The sequence below is a fragment of the Electrona antarctica genome (assembly GCF_951216825.1).
Source record: "Electrona antarctica genome assembly, chromosome: 8".
In the NCBI taxonomy this organism is placed as follows: Eukaryota; Metazoa; Chordata; class Actinopteri; order Myctophiformes; family Myctophidae; genus Electrona; species Electrona antarctica.
The window spans coordinates 21,349,106-21,368,253 of NC_136789.1; positions in this window are offsets into that span (position 1 = coordinate 21,349,106).

The window sequence follows — 19,148 nt, forward strand, 5'->3', positions numbered from 1 at the left end:
AACGTTGTGTATGTCCAATGTTATCTGCCTCGCACTGACGTTTGTTTTTTCGCTTTATATCGTTTGATAGAGACAATAAAATCACGATTACACCAAAAGAAAATAGAATTTTTTTGACAGATTTCTGGCTTAGTTTAATGACGAGTACTTGCATCCATGCATTCTGTGCGCCTCTCGACATTTGCTTTTCGCTTGCACAGCAACTATATTAATTAGTAGAGGGAAATCACTTTTGCATACACAACCTGTATTAATTAGTAGAGGGCAATCACTTTTACGCACAGCACCTGTTTTTTTTTATTATTCAAAGATGATTATTATTATCGTTTTGTCCTTGTGTGCAGTTTATGTAATTTATTGCGACCGCAGATCGCATTCACGTTTGCCTATTTTGTTGCATCACAGTGTGTGGCTTTTGGCTGGTCTTATACTGACAACAACCAAACATTTTGAGAGTTCAAAAACACCTCCATCTTCTTCACTGTGCTACTGTATCATAACAATAATTACCAAAACCACTTCAGGTGAGCAGTCGAGCATCCTCCCCTTTTACAACACGGCTAACTCCGTCCTTAACCTTAAATATTCTCTTTGAGGAACATCAGATGTGTGTTGCATTGTGGGATGAGACGTCAGGAACAAACTGCTATCTTTAGTCGCCTGGTCCACTTTTACTTACATGGTCAAAGTTTTATGCTTACTTGGTACAAACTGCAGCTGCATGCTCAGAGATGGAGAGGTATGCTGATAATGCACTTCTCAGTAGCCACATATACAGTATACAGTATACATTATGTACAGTACATTCCTGTGGAGGAATAGTCTATAAAGTTAGATCCATGTAGGGAATTTGGTGATATTCATTTCGAGTGCAAATGTGTAATGTAATGTGCAACCCTAGCTTTCTTATAAGAACGTGTCTACTGTACCAACTGGTAAACTGATACTCCTATCCTCCACCAGGAGGATAGGAGTGTGTGTGATGTTTGGCAAAATGTTTAGGAGTAATATAAACATGTTTTTTTTGTTTGTTTGTTTTTTGCAACAATTGTATCCATTTTGTTGAGGAAATGCAGAGCCAGATCACTAATAGCATCTCTGAGGACAGAATTCTGGATGAGCAGGACATGTGCAGCATTTTGTACAAAACGGGCCACTCCTGAAAACTTTGGAAGTCAATCTTAGCCAATCAGTGTAGAATCTGAGAAATCCAACAGACTCGTCTTGATCACATGACTACAGAGATCATGTGTACCGATTTGCGTGAGATTTGGATGAAATCTGTGCGACTAACATAAACAATGTGTTTTCCAGAAATCGGCCTCATGGTGGTGCTATAACCGGCAGATGTGGAGGGATGCAGGGAAAATGTTTTTCCATGGCCTCTAGGGAGTGCGCATACATAAGTTGTATACAGATATAGTCATAGGTAAAAACAGGAATTGCCCTGGTATAGCGCCACAGTGAGGCTGATTTGGGAAAAAAATGGTGGCATGTCGTCCTCGGCCTAGTGGAAATGTGCGTGCATAATTTCACAGAAATTGCTCACTGCGTTTGTGATTTGTGCCATTTTGTTAGAAACGGACCAATCATGTGAGCTTTGGAAGCCAATCTTAGCCAATCAGGATGGAAGATGGGAAATGGTGCAGATCTGTGTTGATCACATGACTATGGAGATAGTGTATATCGAATTGTGTGATGTATGGATAAAATGTGTACGAGTAATCTACAGAAATGTGTTTTGCCTAAATCGGCCTCATGGTGGCACTATAACAGGTCGTTGAGGAATATTTGGGGCAGAGGTTCGTCGTTGGCATCCAGGGAGTGTGTGTGCAAAGTTTGGCATGGATCGGGCCAACGGTGCCGGAGATTAGCTGGTAACAGACGGACGGAAGGAAGGAAGGAAGGAAGGACGGACGGACGGACGGACAGACACACACACGGACGGAGTGCAAAACATACTCTCTCCCCATACCTTCGGCCTGGTGGAGACAATTACCCAAAAAAAAGCCTCCCTGTTGCTAAGATAATGAGAACATCATGGGAGGGCTATGCCTACAAAAAAGAATGCAGGTGCACAGTAAAATCCTCACTGTTCATTTATCAATTTCTATAGACCAATTTGGTTACATTAGTACAACGCAATTCAAATTAACAAAACATTTTATTATGTGCACAGATGTGTGATTGTGTGGTCATTATCCTTTTCAGCCTCTGTTGATGGACTGCAGATCAGCCTTCGGCTAGTGGTCAGCTCTGGCTCACACACACAGAATAACACACAGTGATTGCTCCTGACTGAAAAAAGCCTCCTAATGCCCCCTCTGTGGGTGACATGAATTTCATTTTATGCAGAAACAGATGTTTTCAATACATTACAAAGTGACTTACAAATCCAAAATGGAATGCTATCGTTCTGAGAACATTTTCTATCAACTGTTCTCACAGGGGACAGCACTAGTTATAAGTGGTACTTTTTGTTCTCTAGTCTAGTAAAGCAGCTGGTCTCAGAACAGTAATGCCCCAAGGAAGACCCTGACAGATGACGAGCTGGGCAAGAAAAATGCTGGTACATTTACTGTACCCTTTGCAACAGCTGATGTCAGAAATGCATTATACACGTCTGAGCACATGTACAATCCTCAGTGTTAATTCGATTCTGAGACTATACGCCTAAGAATGGACCCAAATGGAGAATTTTACTTTGAGACTGTCACGGTGTGGACATCAAGGACTCACATTCACAGGCATAGGCATAGAAGTGAATGTTCAAGAGGTTTTATTCTCCATACATGCACAGGAACTTAAAATATAGTATTGAAGACACAAACTAGAACTGAACACATCACATATGATGAGTGACAAACTAGCAAGGGTTTAGCAAGGGTCTAGCAAGGTATTGAACACACTGGGGCGTAAATATAGGCAAAGACTAACTAGACACATGTAGGTGAACTGAAACAGACAATCAACACTGGGATAGGTTAACAGGCAAACAGAACACTGGTGACTATAGGGTTACAATAATACAGGGAGGTGATACAAGACAGGAAACAGCAAACAAGGCAGACAAACATGAAAGCACAGAACATTACTACAAAATAACATGTACTGGGAAAACAACAAACTACCAGAATACAACACTGAAATGGAACAAGAATACAAGGAAAAGTCCAAAAACGAATGAACAAAAGGGCAGAGGAGCGTGACAGAGACGAGCATGACTTGAATACCTGCCAAGATAGATTCATGAGTGTTTCAAATCACACATACATGCCATTCAATGGTACAAAAAACAATCAAGGGGTAAAGTTGTTGCTCCGACTCCGCCAGGCCCTCCATCACAATTGGCCATATTTGCAAGAGGCAAGCCATTGGCGAAAGCGATCTCTGTCGTCGCACTAGCAACTCATACAGGTTGGTCAGTTCAGCAGGAAGTGGTGCCGGTGAGGACAGCGTGTTCCTCAACATTAATTACATCCTTGCAGTGAAACTTACTCACTGTCAGGAGAAAAGTGCTGCATCATCATCGTGTGTATCAGAGAAGACATGGGCGTATACACAACCTTCCCTGAAGGTTGTGAAGACATGGGCGACAACCTTCCCTAAAGGCCACTTATAGAGGTCAGCAGTGACAGGGACTAGGCTATATATGGAGGGGGAATTTATGATTGGCATAATGACTGAATTGGGAGCAACATTTTAAAAAGACAGACATTGGGGGAAAAACTGTGTAAAGAGTGGTTTAAATTAATTTAACTGGATTTTCTTTGACATTACATTAGACAAGAACTGTCTAGACGTAGACTGTGAGGAAATTACACTCTGAACCCCAATCAGGCTTTCTCTCATTGTGCCAAGTTAGAAATTAATTAAATCTTAGTTAATGTAAGTACTTGAGGTCCCTGAACCCAACAGTCAGTATGTTTACAACAGAGGTACTCAGACACAGACCGACAGTCAGGCCTATCACCACATATCCTTTGTTCAATAGATATTTGTTGCATGTCATCCCCTCTCTTTCTATTGAATAAAGCATGAAAAATGCCTCGGTAATCCGAGTACAGAGAGACATGGCCAAAAGCAGCAGAAAAGACTGGCTAATGAGAGTGAGACAGAACAAATCAGATCAGTGCAAAGCAAAGTGGAACGTTTGTAAGAAGAATACTATATTAAATAAGGGGCCCAAAGCAGACAAGAGAGGGTGTTGTCACACAAAACAAGGTCTTCTTATAAAATTAAATTGTTGTCCTAAATTATAGCCAGCTTTGTCCCTTCAATCTTCATGTCACTTAAGACAGGGGTTCTCAACCAGTGGGTCGCGACCCCTCGGGGGGGGGGGGTCGCCAAATTATTTTGGGGGGGTCCCCAAATTATTTAAAAAATAAATAAATAAATAACTTTTTTTTTTGCAACTGAATGGCTGGAAAGTGGAAATGAAGAGTTTACATATAGTACACATAGTACATGCATACACCTTCCCTAATGATTATATCTGGTTTCAGTATTTATTTATGGTGTATTGCCTCTATTATTAAGGTTATTGTAGCAGTCAATTTATATTGGGGGTCGGGAGGGGGCGGGGCAGGGGTCCCGAGACATTGCCAAAGCATTTCCGGGGGTCCCCAGCCAAAAACGTTGAGAACCCCTGACTTAAGACACAAATTCTAAATAGCATCCAATTAAAGACACATAAAATAGGCTTGTGGCAAGAAAACAAGCTGGCAAGAAAACAAGCTGGCAAGAAAACAAGCAATAAAACATGGTTCGTTTTTTTTTATTATTAAAGGGTGACATAGGCTACAGTCGGGCTAATAACATGAATCTGTATTTCTGAAATTTGGAGCAATGGCTATTGCATATTGACTTTGCGTTTTATAGTAGCCTAGGCCTACAATTGTAAAACAAGTTTTTCAGTGTGCTACTGCCATTTCTGAGACATGTGGACATGCTTTGCTTAAAATTAAATGGATTGATTGATCAATACTCCGACCAATTTGCATTAGGTTTGCTGAGTGTGCAGCAGTAGCCTAGATGTGCTTGCGCAACTATCAGTTTCAACACGTGAATCAAGTAACCAGTTAATTAAGTCAGCAGGCAGCCATAGAGAGAATGAGACAATCATTTTAGTTTACCGGTATACCCTTTTCATATATTTAGTAACATATTCATGAAAAATATCTATCCGTTCACTTTGTTTTGTAAGTGTGTGTGTGTGTGTGTGTGTGCGTGTGTGTGTACCCGCTCGTGCTGGACGAGCGGGTACACACTCTCTCTCTCTCTCTCTCTCTCTGTGTGTGTCTCTCTCTCTCCCTCAAAGCTCCCCACCCTACATGTTTCGGAGGAGCGCTCCAACAGATAGTTTTGCACTACACGCGCTACAGTCACCGGTGGCCTGATCTTGGCTTGTCGGCACAGACAGACAGACAGACAGACAGACAGACAGACAGACAGACAGACAGACAGACGAGAAAGGGAGCGCTTTCCGCGTAAATAAATCAAACGGACAGTGGGGATACAATGAGAAAGTAGAACCCGGCCTCTACGCGGATCGTCTGATCTCTCTCTTTTTTAAGTTTTGATCCATCCGGCAACCAACAGCAGCTTGTTCCATGAGCGGGAAAAAAACTAAAGAGGAGAAAGAGCACCACCACCACCATGCCATCAAACAAGGTGAGTAGCTATATAGCTATTTGGTGAGAGTGTGAGTGATGTTAATATAATTTGGGTGAGAGTGTGTGATATTAATAGAGAACGTTTTAGTTGATATCTCAGGTTGTTTCTGTATGTGGATAAGCATGAGGCAAGAGGGAGCTGTCCAGTGTCCATATAGTGCTGACATCAGCACGGGTGGTCCACTGGCGTTCCCAGTGGCGACCCCCTGTGTCAACAAGACGGGGAAAAAAGCAATTCCGTGCGCAAAAAAGAAGAGACAGGCTTTTGTTACGTTTTAATGATACCCGATATATGATTGTACAGATTTGTATAGACCAACAAATCTTGGTCTAATATGTCCCACTTGTTGCGATCTAATTTGGTCTCAGGATTCATACATCTCCATCGCACCCCCCTGACAGCAATAAAATCGACGCGCGACTCGCCCCAATGGAAACTGGGATACTACATTGCCATGGAGACCAAAAAAAAGGGAGTTGGCCTGCCACTGCCAGGCTGCTAAAACTCATTCATAATACTGTAATATATATGCTGTGGCTGTCAGAGAAATGGGGGGAATAGCTTGCTGTGACACACTGAGATTTGCTGTTTAAATTATTTGCTGTTAAGTACTTGTCCAATATCAATGCATATATAGGCATTTAGCATTTAGCAGACGCTCTTAATCGTCTGGGCCACTGGAAGGGAAGAACAAGCAAGTACAGAATTGAGTGTTATTTCCAATTCCTTGCATGGGCTATTGGGCTTCATCCTGCCTCACAGTTAAATCACTAGGTGCTTTGAGTTTCCCTCACCACCTCACCAGCTGAGAGCACAAAACCTGGGGGGGACTGTCGATCCCCATGCTGCCATGCATGATTCCATTAGTGAGAGTACAGTAATTAGTTGATGGTGTGTACAGTATATACAATTATAGGAACACAGTAGAGTGTGATACTTGTGGCCAACTAACTGATTGAACCATCTATATGCTCTAAAAGTGATAGTGAGAGGAGTGAGGACACCCCCCAAAATAATCACATTTGAACGGGGGACCCCCCCACCCTCTGGTAAGCATTGAGGCTTTAGTTAGACTCCACAGATAAATATTGTGGTCACTTAATTTGTTTTGCCTCTTACGCTCTTTCTTATAATGTTTGGCTAATGTTTGAACTTTCTTTTAATAGTATGCTATATAAATAATAGTTTGTTGCTGCCGTAATTGCCCTGTTTTCTTTTTTTTTAAATCCCTTTTGAGTGGTGTAAACCACTCCTACAACTGGCTTTGTTAGTTTACGTGTCTGTCCGTACCAAAAAAAATCACACCCGTGTGAACTGAGTGGTGTAAGGTATTATATAGCCTGATCAGCTCTGACGTAATGAAATCAGCTCTGACGTAATGAAATCACACCCGGGTGAACTGGGTGACCGTAGCAACCATGCTCATTTTTTGCGCACAGACTAACAAAGCCAGTTGTAGGAGTGGTTTACACCACTCAAAAATGAGCATGGTTGCTATGGTCACCCAGTTCACACGGGTGTGATTTCATTACGTCAGACATTACGCCAGACCACAGCTGATCAGTCTATATAAGACCTTACACCACTCAGTTCACACGGGTGTGATTTTTTAGGTATCTATCAGGTATTAAAAGTCCTTAAACTGTCACTTTATTGTAATCTGGGGACCTTCCCAAATTCATGTGAGGACCTCCCTGTGAGTCCCCACAGGTTGAGGACCACTGAATTACAGCACTGACAGGCAACAGCTTGAACAGCATATTTGGCTTTAAGAAACTTGAAATGTGATGGACAGATCTGGGGGTTCAAATGATCACATTGTGACTTTATACATACATATTCGTAATATTGTAAAGGATTAAGTTAGAGTTGCACAGGACGACATTAAAGTCTTCCTGTGATGATGGGTGCAGGAAATGTCAGACAGGCTGGGGCTTACAGTGATTGTGTAAGTGCACGCACCATGTGTGTGTGTGTATGTGAGAGTGTGTGTGTGTGTGTGTGTGTGTGTGTGTGTGTGTGTGTGTGTGTGTGTGTGTGTGTGTGTGTGTGTGTGTGTGTGTGTGTGCATGCTTGGTAATAAAGGCTGACAGACAGACTTTGTCACAGACTGCTGTTTTTCCTGTCACTTTGATATACTGTTTGATAGCCTATACACTGTTGTATAGGCTACATTCATATCAAAATTGAAATGGTCAGGCCCGGACGGTTAGCTCAACCCTCTGGGCATCTAGGCTGCCAAGCCAGCTGGACGGCGTGCCGCGGGTTCGACTCCCGAGCCCGACAGCCTTTGCCGCGTGCCACTCCCCATCTCTTTCCCCATTTCCTGTCTATCTACTGTTCGCTATTAATAAAGGCATAAAATGCCATTGAAATGGTCAAAACTACTTAAAGGACCACTTCACCAATTTTCAACCTATCTTCATATAATAGGATCTCACTAATAATCATGATAAAATGGCACGATTTCTTTCTACTCAGTCTATGTGTCTCATAGGATGGCTGTGGGCAGTTTAGAAACCGTCCTCCAGTGTCATCATCATTAGGCAGATTGTTTTTTAATTATCGTGAGAACGATGGCTTCCATTTTCGCATTGCAACTTTTCAGGGCTAGAAAGCCTGCAGTTTCTATTAGCTTGTATTCCCCATCGATGATGTCACTGGAGGACGGTTTCTGAACTGCCCACAGCCCTCCTATGAGACACAGGCCGGGTAGAAAAACGTTTTTTCATGATCATTAGTGAGGACCTATTATATAAAGATAGGTTGAAAAGTGGTGAAGTGGTCCTTTAATCAACACCCAGATCGTCTTGTACACATCATTAAAGCAATGTGCCATTCTTTTGAACAAATTGCAAATGCTTTGGCTCATTCATGCACATGAATGATCGTGTACAACATGCCCGCTGTTTCTTAAATCTTCTGCTTGTCATGTTGATTCAAATGTATGCAAAATGGTCAATTTGTCCCGAATGTATGAATCAGGTCAATCTTGAGTTTAACTATAATGAAGGAGAATAGTGTTGCAATCGAACTAGTCCATGGATTATAATATAATGGATTGTAAAAAATAATAATAATAATCTGTTTGAATAAAACTATCCATTTTCAAAAATACAGAAACTAGGCAATCTACAAGCCAACAATATCTCGATGCACTGTGAGCTTATAGATGGACTATTTTCAGTATTTTTGCCCTGACACATGACAAAATATAAAATAGGTGATGAATCAGACAGTTTGTACGTTTTTGTGTTGATTTGTTGATATAAAAAGTAAATAGCCAGAATAATAATCTATATAGAAAGATTATTGTTGAAGCCTCAACCAATGAGTTTTCTAAAATAGCCCAGAGGTGAATCTACAGTAATCAAAGGTTTGCGATTGCAGGGAAGATAGCCTATCCATTGTGATGTGGATGAGAATCTGTAGCCTGACAGAGGAATGTCAGGGAGTGGAGAAAAGCGATACTGTAATTTCCCATACAGCGCTGCGACTGCACAGTTCTGCCTAAGGCGTGTTTCTTCCAATGTTTACATTTCTAATTTTGTATACTGTATTGCAGTGGTTTCCAAACCTTTCCCCCCAAAAAAGGACCCCCAGATTGACACTAATTAGCCCACAGACCCCCATTTGAAGAGATATGCCAGGGACCCCTATGAGAGAAGATTTGTACGGCTCTAGCAGTGATTCTCAACCTGTTTAATTTCAAGGACCCCCAGTTTGACATGAATTTGTCTACGGAGCTTGACCCCACTTTGGGAACCACTGCTGTATTGTTTTCTTTGGGTCATTCAGTGCTGTAAAACAGTCTTGTCTTTTTCTTTCCTGGTTTGCATTGACATGATCTGTCAACAAAATACAGTACAAAGAGTAAAAGTATGTGAATCCTGTCCAATATTGCAAACAATCTCCCACTGTTGAAATGTGCAGCCTTGTGCATTTTCAATTATTGTCATCAAAATCTTAGCCACAAATCAGTACACTGTTATATTGACAACATGCATGGCTAAGCTATCTTGATTATGAAAACAGGGGCCTAATTGCCGATACCACAGACATGTTCATTGACAGAAATATTTACTTTCGAGATAGGATTCTGAGCTATAGATAATCCATTGTGTGCTGCTGTTTGTGTGAATTGTTTTTTGAGAAATCACTTATTGCTTTGCAAATGTTAAGGATGATTCAAGAAATGTACCTAAGTGACTGACAGAAAAGTAATCAACAGTGATTTTGGCATAGAGATAGGCTAGGGACAGCAGTGGCAGGTGGACTGCACCATAATCAGGCTCCGGCTGATAAATCTCTCAGCCAATACTGGCCTTTCACAGATATATCAATAGATTATTCCTATAGCATTCCGGACCGACAAGGGGCCTGGATTATAGATTTTATTATACAATAAATATTGGGTTTTCGACATGATATATAATATTTTCATGGTACCCCAATTTCGAAGTAGGTCCCCAGAGTATTGAAATCATAATTGCCTGAGAATGCACTGCTGAAGAATTACCGTACCATATAGTATCATGCTGATTTGTGTTCGAATTAACTTGAGTAGAAAAGATAGTCACGAGACAGTGTTTCCTCACCGCAACACTTTCATAGACCTTGTCGTATATCCTGGAGTCTGTCGATGCCCCGTTGGACATTAGTGGACGGACGGACAGACAGACAGACAGACAGACAGACAGACAGACAGACAGACAGACAGACAGACAGACAGACAGACAGACAGACAGACAGACAGACAGACAGACAGACAGACAGACAGACAGAGTAAATTGGATACAAGAACAGTTGTAGAGACCTTTTGTTCTTGCGGTGGTTGATTGAGAGTACCTTTTTCTCACTGACTGGCTTTGTGCAGCAAACTTGACCAAAAAAGGAAAATGAGGAATGTCCAGACGAAAAGTTAAGGTTGAACTCAAAAGGTTTATTCCATCCAAGTTGAAAACAAAATAAAAATACTTTTAGCATATAAACTGTAACTCAGAATAGAAGGAGGTGTAGAGCAACAAAAACCAGACTTAAAAGCTGTGAACCTCCAATCAACTACACCTGGCCCTCTGATGGCCAGGTATTTATGTCCTCTAGTTCTGCCATGTCTGTAGGGGGTGACAAAGCACACTAACAGGAATGTTAGACATGGCATGATGGCACATACAGTACATGATGTGATGGCCTATGGTAGATCGGCTCCTACAACAGTATTGTACTCTTGTGGTCAAGTGGTGCTGGTGAGAGGAGGGTTTGTGGTTTTTTAAGTGATGATCTCAAAGTGCCTGTCAATGCTAAAGTGACCACCATAGCTGGGCTGTCAAATGGTTGCGGGATCAAAAGGCATTTGCTGTGGTCAAGGTTGAGAGGTTGACAGCCTGGCTGAATAGGAGAGAAGCAAGAGGTCATCCAGGCTGTTCATCTTCATGTTCCGATGATGTCACTGTTGATGGGAAATAGGCAGGAAAAGGGCGCACACCAATATTAATGAGGTGCTAAAGGCCTAAGGCGATGACCAATGAAAAAGAAGAAAAAGGCTGCACACACCACGATGCTGGAAGTGTATTAACAGAAACCAACGTTTCGACCTGTAAGGTCTTCTTCAGGGAGTGATGGGAAAGAAATGTGAAGGGCCTAATGCACACTGACAAGGACCCTCCACCACATCCATACCAGATGGTCCTCCTATAGGGCTAATATCCTGAACATTCATCCATTCACATGCATGCTCGCACACATGCACACACAGACAGTCACACACACACACACACACACACACACGAGCAACTTGGAATTATGAAAAGGTAAACAATAAGCAATATAATTCTATTCCAAGGGCCATTAAATTGGCAAGGGCCCTTGGACGCTCCCCAAAATTCACCCCAGTTGTTTTGCTGCGCACGCACACGCGCACACACACACACACACACACACACACACACACACACACACACACACACACACACACACACACACACACACACACACACACACACACACACACACACACACACACACACACACACACACACACACACACACACACACACACACACACACACACCCCAATCATTTCTTACATACAATTATCTTGTGTTATTGTGCCATCTAGTGGTAAAGTCATGGAGTCGTCATTTCAAAGTATTTGTATACTCTAAATCTAATCTAATGAGACAAGCCAGGGGTAAGAACAGGAATCTCCACTATACTGTTAATCACACACGAATGTGGAAAAAACTCAGACCTTAAAATTGGACCACAAGGGTGGATTTTTCATGAAGCCAACCAAAGTAGTGAGAGTGAGTGACCTCTGAGACTGAATGTGACACAGTGACACCAAGGAGCGTCATTTGACCTTTGAACTCAGAGGGTTTCTCTCTTCAGTTCTCACTTGACAAGGCATGAAAATAACTTGTTTTTCAAGTGTCATCCCTCCTAAATGGATTAGGACAGTGGTTCCCAAAGTGGTGTCCGGGGACCCCCAGGGGTCTATGTGGGAGTACCAGGGGGTCCCCAGCTAAATGATAGTTTGGAACCAAATGGACCCTTATGGGTCTGTAACGGGTCCATTTGGTTCCATTTGTACACTCTCAGAGTTAAATTAACATCAATTTTACAATATAAATTGGGGGTCCCAGAGATAGAAATGCCATTAAATGGGGGTCCGTAGCCTAATGCGTGTCAAACTGGGGATCCTTGAAATTAAACAGGTTGAGAATCACTGCTAAAGCTGTAAAAGATCTTCTCTTATGGGGTCCCTATGGCATATCTTTTCAAATGGGGGTCCGCCGGATAATAAGTGTGAATTTGTGGGTCCTTGACATGAAAAAGTTAGGGTGAGGTGAGGTTTGGTCAGTGTTATAGGGACAGGTTTGTTTCAGAATGGTCAGAGAATGCAAGCTAAACTTCTTCACGTGTACAGTTTAAAAACGTTAACACTGAGGAAGCTTTGTCAGACATCCAAATAGCAAAGATAGATTATGCAAATTAAATGTACTGCTAATAATAATAATAATAATAATAACTTGGATTTATATAGCGCCTTTGAAGAAACCCAAGGACGCTTTACAAAACAAAAACAAAACAAAACAACAAACTAGTTGCCAAAAGCCAGAGTGAACAAATGTCTCTTCAGTGCAGACTTGAAAGAGTCCAATGTAGGAGTCTGGCGAATCTCCAAGGGGAGAGAGTTCCAGAGGGCAGGGGCTGCCACATAGAAGGCTCTATCGCCGAGGGTTCGCCTTTTTGCGTGACGGATTGAACTGCTAGAGTATAGATATAAAACTGTTTGAACACACTGTTGCAAGAGAGATGCTTATGGATTTACTGTACAGCCAGCCGCAGCATGCAGCAGTGATTCTCAACTTTTTTTAATTTCAAGGACCCCAAGTTTGATATGCATTAGGCCACTAACCCCCATTTGATACAATCTCTGGGAACTCAATCTACACAGTAAAATCCTCAGCGTTAATATACGCTGAAAGTGTACAAATGGAACCAAATGGAACTGCAAGGGTCCACCCCTATGCATCATTTAGCTGCGGGACTGCCTGGAAGGGGCTAGAGGGGGTCCCCGGACCCCATGATGAGAACCAGTGTTGGACAGCATGTGCTTGTATAGAGGACGTTATCGTCAGGACACCTGAGCACAGATCTGGGCACACAGCTGCATTTTGTACCCAGTAAGCACAAAACTTTGACCGGATAAGTGAAAGTGGACCAGAAGCCTAAAGATTGCAGCTATTTATTCAGCACAATAGGAATACAAACAAAGCATTGTGTACGATCTTACAATGTCAACTAAAGTCAGTAGCATATTGCATAATAAGTAAAGTCAATGTGCATTAAAAGAGAATAAAACTAGATAAATACAGTAACTCCCCCACACGCAAACAAACAAAACAAGCATTTCTAATATGAACTCCATGATACATCCACGCATTCACCTGATATAGCATTCATGATGGCCTGGCCTTCCCCATCACACAGCAACTCATACACCCTCACACACACACACTAGACACACACACACACACACACACACACACACACACACACACACACACACACACACACACACACACACACACACACACACACACACACACACACACACACACACACACACACACACACACACACACACACACACACACACACACACACACACACACACACACAGAGATAAATGGGAAGGTTCAAGACCTTCCAGACCTCAGGTCACAGTTAGGATACCTGTGCCATGATGATCCGAGAGGTCCGATTGGTTTACAGACATTGAGCTGATCAGAGGCCATTAAAAGCCTTGTGGCCTTGTGAACAATAACCTTGTAAATAATAAATAAAAAGCAAGATGGGGGGGGGGGGGGGGGATCCACTATACAGACATTGCTCTAATTGCTCTAAACAAATTAGTTCCTGATCACAGGAACACAATGATGCAATTAGGCCCACGTATCAATTATACGTGGGCCTAATTACATGCATATCTATCTCATATAAACCCATAGACTTGTTATCAGGAATGTAAATCACACCACATGGTTCATATGTCCAACTTTGTCCTACACAAACATTAAATTCCCGTTGACAATGAATGGACAATTTCACGTCATAGTGTAAACACAAACATTGCGTAGCACAAACATTGATACAGTCAGTAAGAAGTCAGCGATAAGAGCGCCCCTCACTTCACACGGGTGTGATTTTCTTTTGCAGGGGTGCTAGCCCCTCCTATATACAGGTTTAATGATTGTTTTTAGTTCAATGTTTGTTTTAAAAACGCCATTGACAATGAAGGGAAAATGTCATCTTGTCCCTAACACAAACATTAAATGCCATTTGTTTGTTTTACATCACCTAATCAGCAACATGAGTTAGACTTTAATATATTAGCGCCTCTCACTTCACACAGGTGTGATTTTTTAAATTACTTTGAGCAGAATACTTTTAGTATAGTATTAGGGAAAGCTTGCTGAGCAGACAAACATATGTTGCTTACATTGTGGCCTGGAGCGGGCTGTACTGTGTGTACCTACATGGATTTCCAATGTTGTCTCACTAGAGCATGGGCTGCTTTACCCTTATGGGAAATAAATACATTCAGTAAAACATCCTGGCAGACGGAGAGGACATAAACAAGCTATTTCCTGGCCAGGAAGTAACCGAGCACATATAACAATGTAATGGCTTGATACTTGTATGGCATTACGCGTCGTCTACAGTATCTCTCTCTCTGTCTCTCTGTGTGTGTGTGTGTGTGTGTGTGTGTGTGTGTGTGTGTGTGTGTGTGTGTGTGTGTGTGTGTGTGTGTGTGTGTGTGTGTGTGTGTGTGTGTGTGTGTGTGTGTGTGTGTGTGTGTGTGTGTGTGTGTGTGTGTGTGTGTGTGTGTGTGTGTGTGTGTGTGTGTGTGTGTGTGTGTGTGTGTGTGTGTCTCAGTTCCATCACAGTATAATGGGCTATGATGTTGATGTGCAGTAAGAATGGTCCAAAGAGCCCAAAGTGGAATGCGGCAAAGGCTGTGTATAGGCTACTGTGAACTGTGGTTGTGTGTGTGTGTGGGGGGGGGCTGTTTGTGTTTGTGCGTGCGTGTGTTCTTCTGTACAGTAGGATTTACATTATCTTAGGCATGCAGGCTACTGATGCTTGGGGAACTAACTAATGGAACCTCCCTTATTTTAATCAATGGAACAGCCAAAATACTATGGAGTATTGGAGTAGGCTATATAGTCCAGAATCCCAGATTCGTATTAGATCCATGGATGGATCCCCGCTCCTTCCGATCCTCCCCAGTGACTGAGGATATAGTGCCATGATCATCAGCGCGGGGCCTCCAGACCAGATGAATCATTAATGACCCGTGCTAACGGCTTTAATGGCCGATAATGTTTCTGTAATGATCTGCTGTCAGCGCCATGCACGTACACACTGCACACGCCTTAATGGATCCAATGCCGTGGAGATTTTTCCCGGGCTTGAACTTCTTCGGCAATTGAGTTCTTTTAGTTTTCACCAAAGCACAGCGAGTCAACGACGGGAAGCGTCGCAAAAAACACACCAACATGAGCAACCTTCTCCAGAGCTCCTCGTCCATCATCTTTCCGCTCCGCAGATCAGCCTCGGGTAAGTAAGAACTTTGAAATAAAGCCCAATTTATGCTCCTTATAGTACGATGGTGTCGTTTGCCAAAAAGAACTGATCTACAACCTAACAGCGCGTCATCGCGACGCGATGTCAGCAGGTCTTTTTGGCAGGCTACGGTGGAGTATTTAAATTGAGCTTTATTAAGGTCAGCGCACTTATTGGCTGAGCAAACAGCATGTTTTAACTTGTTTTATACATTCTAAGTTAAAGTTAAAGTGTAGGCCTAAAAATCGATTGTTTTGATTTCAGGAATTCACTTGTCGTAAGGTTAATTTTCTAGCCTATATTGTCCATAAATCGAGTTTAGAGAATGCAGTTTTAAACTTGTTAAAGTTGATGGCTCCTGCGCGCTGTCCATGGTGCTGAAACGGGCAGAGGGCACGCCGCGCCCTGTCTCAGCAACACTGCTGCAACAGCAAGGCATGCATGGCAAAATCTACCGAGTCATGAAAAAATATAGTTTCATGAGACAACACACCATGGTGTTGTTGACCTGCTGCGTGCGCCATCTGTAGTTAGATGTAAGAGTAAAGGTAGGCCTTTGTGCGACCGTAAGCCTTTTAGGGGAAACTATTAAACTTATAGCGACGTTGAGATTAATGCTGCCTGCCACACGGCACTGAGCTTAAAATAGTCTCCATTTCAACCTTGATATTGATTTCACAGTTAAAGCTGAATCTGAGTCACAAGAGAAGAGAATATTGGCTTTGATTGTGGTATGATCTTCACATGAAGTGAACATGATAAAATATTGCTGTCATAAGGCACCTCACTTTATTTTGACGTTCCACTGTACTTTTGAGTCCATGTGCATTCTCAGGTTAAAAGAAACAACTCCTAAAGGCAGGCCTGTTCTGATCACACTTTATTTGCCGCTACTTTATACTGTATATGTGTATAGAAGCAAGAGATACAATCCTGAAATACAGAGGGCAGTTTGTTCTCAAGTTCAATGTTGAACTCTGCATGCATGTTTGCTTTAAAGAGGAAATGTGGGGAGAGAAAAACAAAACAAAACAAAAAAACATGTTTTGGTGTTTTAATTTGTTTAGAAGCTGCAGTGAACTGGTTCCTGTCCTTGAGCTAATTAGAGAATTTGAAGTACTCCCTCATCCAAGAAGGAATTATCTGCTGTTGTAATAGATATGCCAGTGGTGGACAAAGTATACTCAAGTCAATCAATCAATCAATCAATCAAAGTATAGATGAACATATTTTTTAGTTTGGTCCCTGGTCGTGGAACAATCTGCAGACCAGACTGAAACTGGCATCGCTAATTTCCTTTTTAAAAGGATCACGTTGAATGTACTGCACCAACACTTGCTCCTGCTTGGATGTTTATAGCCTGTTTGTAGTTTACATTTTTTGTACATTTTGTGAATTTTATTCATGTGGGATGCTAAGCTTCTTACGTTAACTGTATCAGTTATTGAGATATTTTAGGTTTGGCAAAGACATGTAATTCTATGGCCGGTTCACACTTGTGTGAACCGGCCAAATGTCTAAAATGTGTTTCTTTACTGGTTAAATAAAGGTTACATTAAAAATAAAATGAAGGGGTAGTTAATAGTTATGTAATGGAATAAAAACTACAATATTTGTTATTGAAATGTAGTGGAGTGAAAGTATCCAAAAATGCAAATACTCAAGTATAGTACTCATCAAGTGAATGTACTTAGTCTAGTGTCCACCATTGTGCAGCACATTGTGTGGGGAGACTATCAAGTGGACCATGCACCATCTCACTTCGTGATCCCCCTTTTCACCTTTTCCCTTCCACCATGTGGGCTTCAAGGAAAGCCATGCTGGAGGAGCTACCCAGCTCCAAGGACAGCACAACCAGATGCATATTTATCAGTGCTGCATCAAAGTCAATGCAAGAAGTCAAGATAAAAGTGGAAAACCTTGTTTTGACAGTAAAACCTGCCAAGGAAGGCACAAGCAAGAATCATTTCCAAACATTTCTAATGTTTGTTCAGTTTCCCTCTGAAATAAGCACATTTCATAATTCTAACATTCTAAGCTTTCTATCCATTCAATTGGACAAAATGTGTCTATAGATGAATGGATAGAAAAATGTTCTGAGCATGAAATGTGGATCCATGTCACTATAACACATGTGTTGCCATAATATTAGAAGATCACAATGGTCTTCTTTTGGATCCAGATATAGCAATAAGAAACATTGAATCGGAGACTATAGGAACTCTTAATCAAGTAGCTGAAGCTCAATGACTTGGAAAAGTACACCTGAACAGAGGGTGAGACTGACTCATTTAAAGTCAGCTCACAACTTCTGACCCACTACAGCTTCCTGTAGTGGGTCAGAACAGAGACACAGGACACGTAGGCCTACAGGTCACGACCTCTCAACCCTCTGTCTATGTCTGGGCTGGGAAGGAGCAGGCAATTACTTCCAGTCCTTCTCACTGGCCGATTTTAGATCGGGAAACCAAGTTTCAGAAGACTCCTCCAGGCTCCACGCCAGTTATCTAGTCCAACTGCCCTCCGAGCTCTGTACGTTGATACCGATATGGGAGAATGGTTCAGTTCTATTGGTGTCCGTCCTGCATGTCCTGTTGCAGCGCACTGGGTTAGGTGATCATAATACTGTAGTAGTTAGGCTATAGGACATCTGTCCACATCATTTGTAGCTACAGCTACAAATATGAAATACCACCTCCTCTATTACTGTATAGCTCATATAGCTCCATTCTGCAGCTACAACAACCTCTGAACCTCTGCACCAAAACAACATGTGAAAGCCCCTCCTCTCCCTCTCACTCACTCTGTTCCAGGATTTCTCGTGTTCCGTCACCCTCGCCTTTTAATTACTCTTTAATTGTATTAGTTTCCCATCCTACAACCCCTCCTGTTTAATCTCACTTTCTCTTCCTCCCTCAATCTCTCTCCCATCTCTTACCCTCACTCATTACCGAATATTCTCTCTCTCTCTCTCTCTCTCTCTCTCTCCCCTCCCCCCCCCCCCCCCCCCCCACTAGTCAGCATGCAGTGCTCACCACATCATCATAAACATCTGTATCAGTTAATCAGTATACAGTCAGGCGAACATGTAAATATCATGCCACGTGTTTCGGGAGCGAGGAGGACTACAGGTTGCCCTGTGTAAACGAGACCCCCCCCCTCATCACCGCCCACTATTCGGGTGGCGGACAGTCAGGGAGGGCTGCAGCAGCTTATGAACGACACACAGCTGCATCATGATCGCAGCTTGACGCCGTTTCCATTGACAAACAGCTGCATTTCTGTCACGGACGGCGCGGTGCGTGGATCTGTGCAGCCTGACGCGCAAGCACTAGCAG